This window comes from Engraulis encrasicolus, unplaced genomic scaffold, assembly GCF_034702125.1.
Source record: "Engraulis encrasicolus isolate BLACKSEA-1 unplaced genomic scaffold, IST_EnEncr_1.0 scaffold_84_np1212, whole genome shotgun sequence".
Classification (NCBI taxonomy): domain Eukaryota; kingdom Metazoa; phylum Chordata; class Actinopteri; order Clupeiformes; family Engraulidae; genus Engraulis; species Engraulis encrasicolus.
In genome coordinates this window covers 94,053-100,035 of record NW_026946192.1, presented here as the reverse complement: position 1 = coordinate 100,035, position 5,983 = coordinate 94,053, and the positions used below count along the sequence as shown (strand labels likewise).

The window sequence follows — 5,983 nt, the reverse complement described above, 5'->3', positions numbered from 1 at the left end:
CGGCCTGTACACCACCATTACCCCCGGAACCGGATGAGGTGGTCCCACTCGTAGGACTGGAAGTGGAGGAAGTGGGTTCTCCCCCGCCAAGTAGAGAGGCCAGCGTGAGCCCTCCTGCACTGCGTCGCTCGGAGCGTTCTACCGCTGGACTCCATTCCAACCCCCATCGTCTCCCTCGTTCGGTGGTACTAGAGGAGGAGTCCTCGGACCCCAGGCTGGGGGCGGCCGGGATGTCCTCTGGGTCCTCCAGTTAAGTGATAATCGTCGGGGCGACGATTGAAAAGGGGGGGGTAGATTGTGATGGGATGCGCAATCGCATGGATACCGGAGCTGGGGAATAGGTGCGCACTGATTATTATGGGCGGTATTTAAGGGGCTTGGCCTGGAGGTTGGCACATGCCTGGTTTCCTTCGGGGAGAACAGTCCTTGTTTCGTCGTGGGATTTGGCGTGGAAGGCCGAAGACTATCGCGTGGTGAGTGCGTTGTGCCTATCTGGTAGTTTTGGCTGCTTTGATGACCTTTTTCTGACTGCGTAATTCGCTTGCTCTGCAGTGTATCCAAACGGTGCTTTGGTGCCTCGGTTGCCAGAGGGGTTGCGTTGCCCTGTGGGAAGCTGCCAGCTGACTCGTGGGGTGGCTAGCTTTGTGGCAGTGTCTCTGGATGCTAGGTAAGTTACCGTAGGACTCGGTGGGTTGCTTAGATTGCATGGTGTAGCCCTTGTCTAATTCCTCTCCTTTGGTTTTGGAACAGCAGCGGAATGTGGCGCGTTTGTGTTCGGAGCTCACAATGGATAGTGGCCTTGTAGAACCATCTCCAGCCTAACGGTATGTATCTCTTCCTCGCCTTGCTGCTAGCATGGGGCATTAGTGAACCTGATAACTTAGTGTGGTTTTGTTATTAACTTAACAGATCTGCGGCTACTTGGAGATTCTGTCCCTCGACTTCCCACGGCTTCGGTGGCTGCTGTTTTGTTTCGGTCCGGCTCACGCTCGGGATTCGTCAACCCGGCGGGCTCTCGCTACCTTTGATAAGGGAACGCACATCTGTGACTGTGTTTCTGAGTGCCTCTTGTCCATGTTGTTTATTTCTGTGGTCCATGTGTATATCAAATACTCGAAAGTACTGATAAGTCCGTCTCCCAGACCGTGCCTTCTGCCAATACACCGCGTTCCACATTATTACGCAAATGACATTTTTTGCCGTTTTCCCAAATAATCAATAGAAATGACAGTCGTCATATTTTTCAAGTCATCAGCCATTAGAGTACAATTTTAAACGTTTTTGAATGAACCTTCCAATGACAACGGTATTTTTTTAAATAATAAAAAACTTAAAATGCCCAAAATGCTCTGTTCCAATTAATTACGCAAAACAGTTTTGTAGTGTTGTAATCCAAATTTCTTTCTTTTTTTCCCATTTACATCAAAACAGTTGGCATTTGGTACCTTCAATACATTTCAATGTTCAAAACTTTGCTATAAGCTGTAACTGGAATGCTGCATTTAATATGTTATTTTATACATTTATAAGTTATGGAAGCCCAGATATCCTTGCTCCTTTGATCTCAGCTGTTTTTGTTTGTGTGGTCGGGTGACCCACACTTCACTCTTCAATATACCCGTAGATTTCCATGCCACGTTTAGGTGCTTTGGAGATGATGACATTCTAACTCACCAGACATAACATCCCATTCATTTTCAATGGGGTTTTATGTCTGGTGAGTTAAAATGTCGATACCACCAAAGCACCTAAACGTGGCATGGAAATCTATGGGTATATTGAAGAGTGAAGTTTGGGTCACCAGACCAAACAAACAAAAACAGCTGAGAGCAAAGCATCAAGGATATCTGGGCTTCCATAACTCCCATGCAATGCCCTGCCATTGACTTCAATGTTAAAGGCAGCATTCCAGTTACTAAGACAAAGAGGTTATCATCAAGTATTGAACATTGAAATGTAATTTAGAAGGTACAAAAATCCAACTGTGTTGATGTAAATGGGAAACAAAGAAAGACATTTGGATTACAACACTACAAAACTACTTTGCGTAATAATGTGGAACAGAGCATTTCAAGTTTTTTGTGATTATTATAAAAAATACCTTATCATTGGAAGGTTCATTCAAAAACATTTTATTTGTAGGCCTACTCTATTGGCTGATGACTTGAAAATTATGACGACTGCCATTTATATTGATTATTTGGGGAAACAGCGAAAAATGTCAGTTGCGTAATAATGTGGAACGTGGTGTATTATTGTAACATAGGGGAGCGTGATTTGGAGTGTACTATTTGTTCCCCTTTGTGGGTTGGGCTATCGCATGGTACTTGGTGGGGTCCAGTCTGCATTGTCCCCCCACATTTAGTATTTACATTTAAGCATTGCCACAATACTAGTGGCAGGAGTTTGTGCGCATTACTTACTGTGAATAATTGTATCACTGTCTCTTCTTCTCTCTCTCACCTCTCTCTCTTTCCTATCGGACAGTATTAACATTTAAGCATTGCCACAATACTAGTGGCAGGAGTTTGTGCGCATTACTTACTGTGAATAATTGTATCACTGTCTCTTCTTCTCTCTCTCACCTCTCTCTCTTTCCTATCGGACAGTATTAACATTTAAGCATTGCCACAATACTAGTGGCAGGAGTTTGTGTGCCTTACTTACTGTGAATAATTGTACCATTGTCCCTCTCTCTCTCTCCTCTTCTCTCTCGCTCCTCTTTCTCTCTCTTTTGGGACAGGAGACCGACCCCTCATCCCAGCGTGTGCTGTTGGCGTCCCAGGTGGTGGAATTCTGCACTTTTCCTTTGCTGTGAGCACATGGGTGATTTGAGTTTGATTATCTATCTTAGTGTAGTAATTGTGTGATTCCATTTATTTAATTTCTTTTGATTTCTTGCTTTGGTGTGATTTACTTTCTTTTTATTGTGTGTATTTTGAGTTTCTTTCTATTTCTTTTTGCCAACGTGTACCGTTTGGGCGGGGCCCGCTCCGCTACTCCCCCTTACTGCTTAGCTCTCTTTATTACTCCACAGTCGTGGAGCAGGCCCTAGGGCCCGTGGGCATTAGGGCAGTGCTGCCCGTGTATTGGGAGTGTGTATGTGTGTGGGTGTGTATGTGTGTGTGTGTGTGTGTGTGTGGGTGTGTATGTGTGTGTGTGAGTGGGGGAAAGGGGTCATCTGTGTTGTGGGGATATTATTGTGATGTACTGTGGACCTCTGTAAAATAAATATTCATTTTGTTGGGGAAGCATACTTCTCTTGCCTCTGAGTATCTGTGAACCAGTGTGCCTTACTTGAAGTCTATCTTCATTATTATCTTAGTTAATTTAACTTTTGCTCTGGGGGAAATAGCCCTCAGGGCTGGCGTAGTCGGGTGTGGGCTTCAGCCCAAATTGTCAAAGTAGGCCTGCTACAAGAAGAAAAAACTAAATAAAAGAAAACTGAGCAAAATGTGCTAAATCACTGAATTGTTCAAAGCTAAAAGCACCACCAGCTCGAGCTCCGGACCGGTAGCTCTCGTGTGGCCGTGGGAGGTGGTGCATCACACAGCTCGACCTCAGGTTGGGACAGTGGGGCCACCGGTGCATCAACGAGTGCAAGGTGGTGCGGCGGGGGAGAGGCGGCGGGGCTCGGGAGCTGGTTCGAGCAGGGGAGGTACAGACGGATATAGCGGAGCAAATAAGACCAAAAATAGTTCACTTTGGTATGCAAGCATAGAAATTGGCACAGAGGTTCATTAGAATGTACTCTTTCAGCTAAGGGCGTTGGCCACGCAAAAATCCAAAATGGCGGCCATTTTTCAAGATGGCCACCCTGTTCACTTGTAAATAAGGCTAAGAATAGTTAAATTAATGATACAATCATACAATTAGGCACAAATGTTCATTAGAATGCACTCTTTCACAAAAGAGCATTGGCCACTCAAAATCCAAGATGGCCGCCATTTTTCAAGATGGCCACCCTGTTCACTTGTAAATAAGGCTAAGAATAGTTAAATTAATGATACAATCATACAATTAGGCACACATGTTCATTAGAATGCACTCTTTCACAAAAGAGCATTGGCCACTCAAAATCCAAGATGGCTGCCATTTTTCAAGATGGCTACCTCTCAACTTGTAAATAAGGCCAAGAAGAGTTAAATTAGGGATAGAATCATGCAATTTGGCACAAATGTTCACCAGAAAGCATTTCTGATCAATGATCAATTTTTGATCAATGATTTAAGCCTAGGAGCCCAACTGAAATATTCAATTTTCATATCAATCAAGTGAATACATGTGCATATCAAGTGTCAGTGACAGCTTGGATTATCTACCTCTATAAGGTCATTACAAATTAAAATGTATGCTGGTTGTGTCCTAGTGTACTATGGAGTGATGGGGGCCTCTATGCTTAGGAAATTATGAATAATCAATATACAATACACCATACATACAGTATATTGACATATGCAAAATGGTAACATGTCTGTTTTATGTTCTACTTTGGCCTTTAACCTAGATGATATGTTGGCTACCTAACCACTTGATTTATTGATTGCTCATTATTTTTTATTTGTGGGTGTGGTCCTTTGTTTAAAACATGTCAGCCTGGCTTACTTCTCTCACACACTCAAAAAGTCTTTCAAAAACTTCAAACAACAACATGTGGAAATCCCATTGACTTTGGAGGGATACACCTGTCAAATTAGCCCAAATGTCATCAAGATACTGTACTCTACTGTATAGTGGTGTAGTTTACTCTGCTATACTGTACTGGACTGTACTGTAAAGTTATGTACTGTACTCTACTGCACCGTACTGTATGATACTGTACTGTACTGTACTGTACTGTACTGTACTGTGATGTACTGTACTGTACTGTACTGTATGTGATATACCATACTGTACTGTAGGCCTACTGTACTCTACTGTAGCGTACTGTATGCTACTGTACTGTACTGTGATACACCATACTGTACTGTACTGCACCGTACTGTACTGTACTGTACTGAACTGTACTGTAATGTGATATACCAAACTGTACTGTACTGCACCGTACTGTATGCTATTGTACTGTACTGCACCGTACTGCATGCGACTGTACTGTACTGTACTGTACTTTACTATTCTGCACCGTACTGTATGCTACTGTACTGTACTGTACTGTACTGTACTGTACTGTACTGTACTGTACTGTACTGTACTGTACTGTACTGCACTGCACTGCACTGTACTGTACAACTACATAGTAGAACTGAAACATGTGGAGCCTTCTGAGGTCATGTACAATATGATGCAAAATGGTGTAGTGGGAATGAGTTGTGTTACTATTACCACTCACAATCTATGGTAGACTATCCTTCCTCCCAGACTATTTGTGTGCCTTGCATATCAAGAAAATGAGTAATGAGTACCAGTAATGATTTACTTTTATAGTATATACCATATGAGAACTGTTGTTTTATATAGATATTTCTCCTATGGGTAAGGGTGGCAAAGACCTATGGTACATGTTGTCCATCAGCTGTCAGTTGTGAAGTAGCAATTGAAGTACTCAATGATTATTGAGCTAACTGTAATACAACTTGTGACACAAGTACTAGGTGAGGACTTGAAAAAAACAATTTACCTCTGCCTACTTACTCAACACCTACTTAGAAATGATTTCCATTTAATTTGAACTGAAGACATACTGTGGCCTACATGTATATTGAGTAATCTGTAATACCATTCTAAAGATGATTGAAGTGCACAATGCTACTTGTGAAAATGTTGAATTAGGTGATCTTATGGGTTCTTCATACATATGGAGAGATCCTGTCCTTTACCCTCTCTCATACAAATACAAAATATCTGTTAAGGAAATTAGAGGATGGAGAACCTGCTACCTTGGACATCATCTTGCACTGACACTTCCCCATTCAGATGCTGCTGAGTGAGCATTAGCAGCAGTCTATTCTTACCATAGTTTTAGTGTGGGAAATACTCATTTTAA

General features: G+C 42.6%; 1 long non-coding RNA gene across 1 annotated transcript; it reads left to right on the top strand.

Moving 5' to 3' along the window:
- Window positions 1-299: 299 nt before the first annotated feature.
- Window positions 300-1,012, top strand: LOC134444916 (uncharacterized). The gene is made up of 3 exons (XR_010034137.1): window positions 300-473; window positions 553-824; window positions 910-1,012. It is a non-coding gene; the product is annotated as an uncharacterized LOC134444916 (long non-coding RNA).
- The last annotated feature ends 4,971 nt before the right edge of the window (window positions 1,013-5,983 follow it).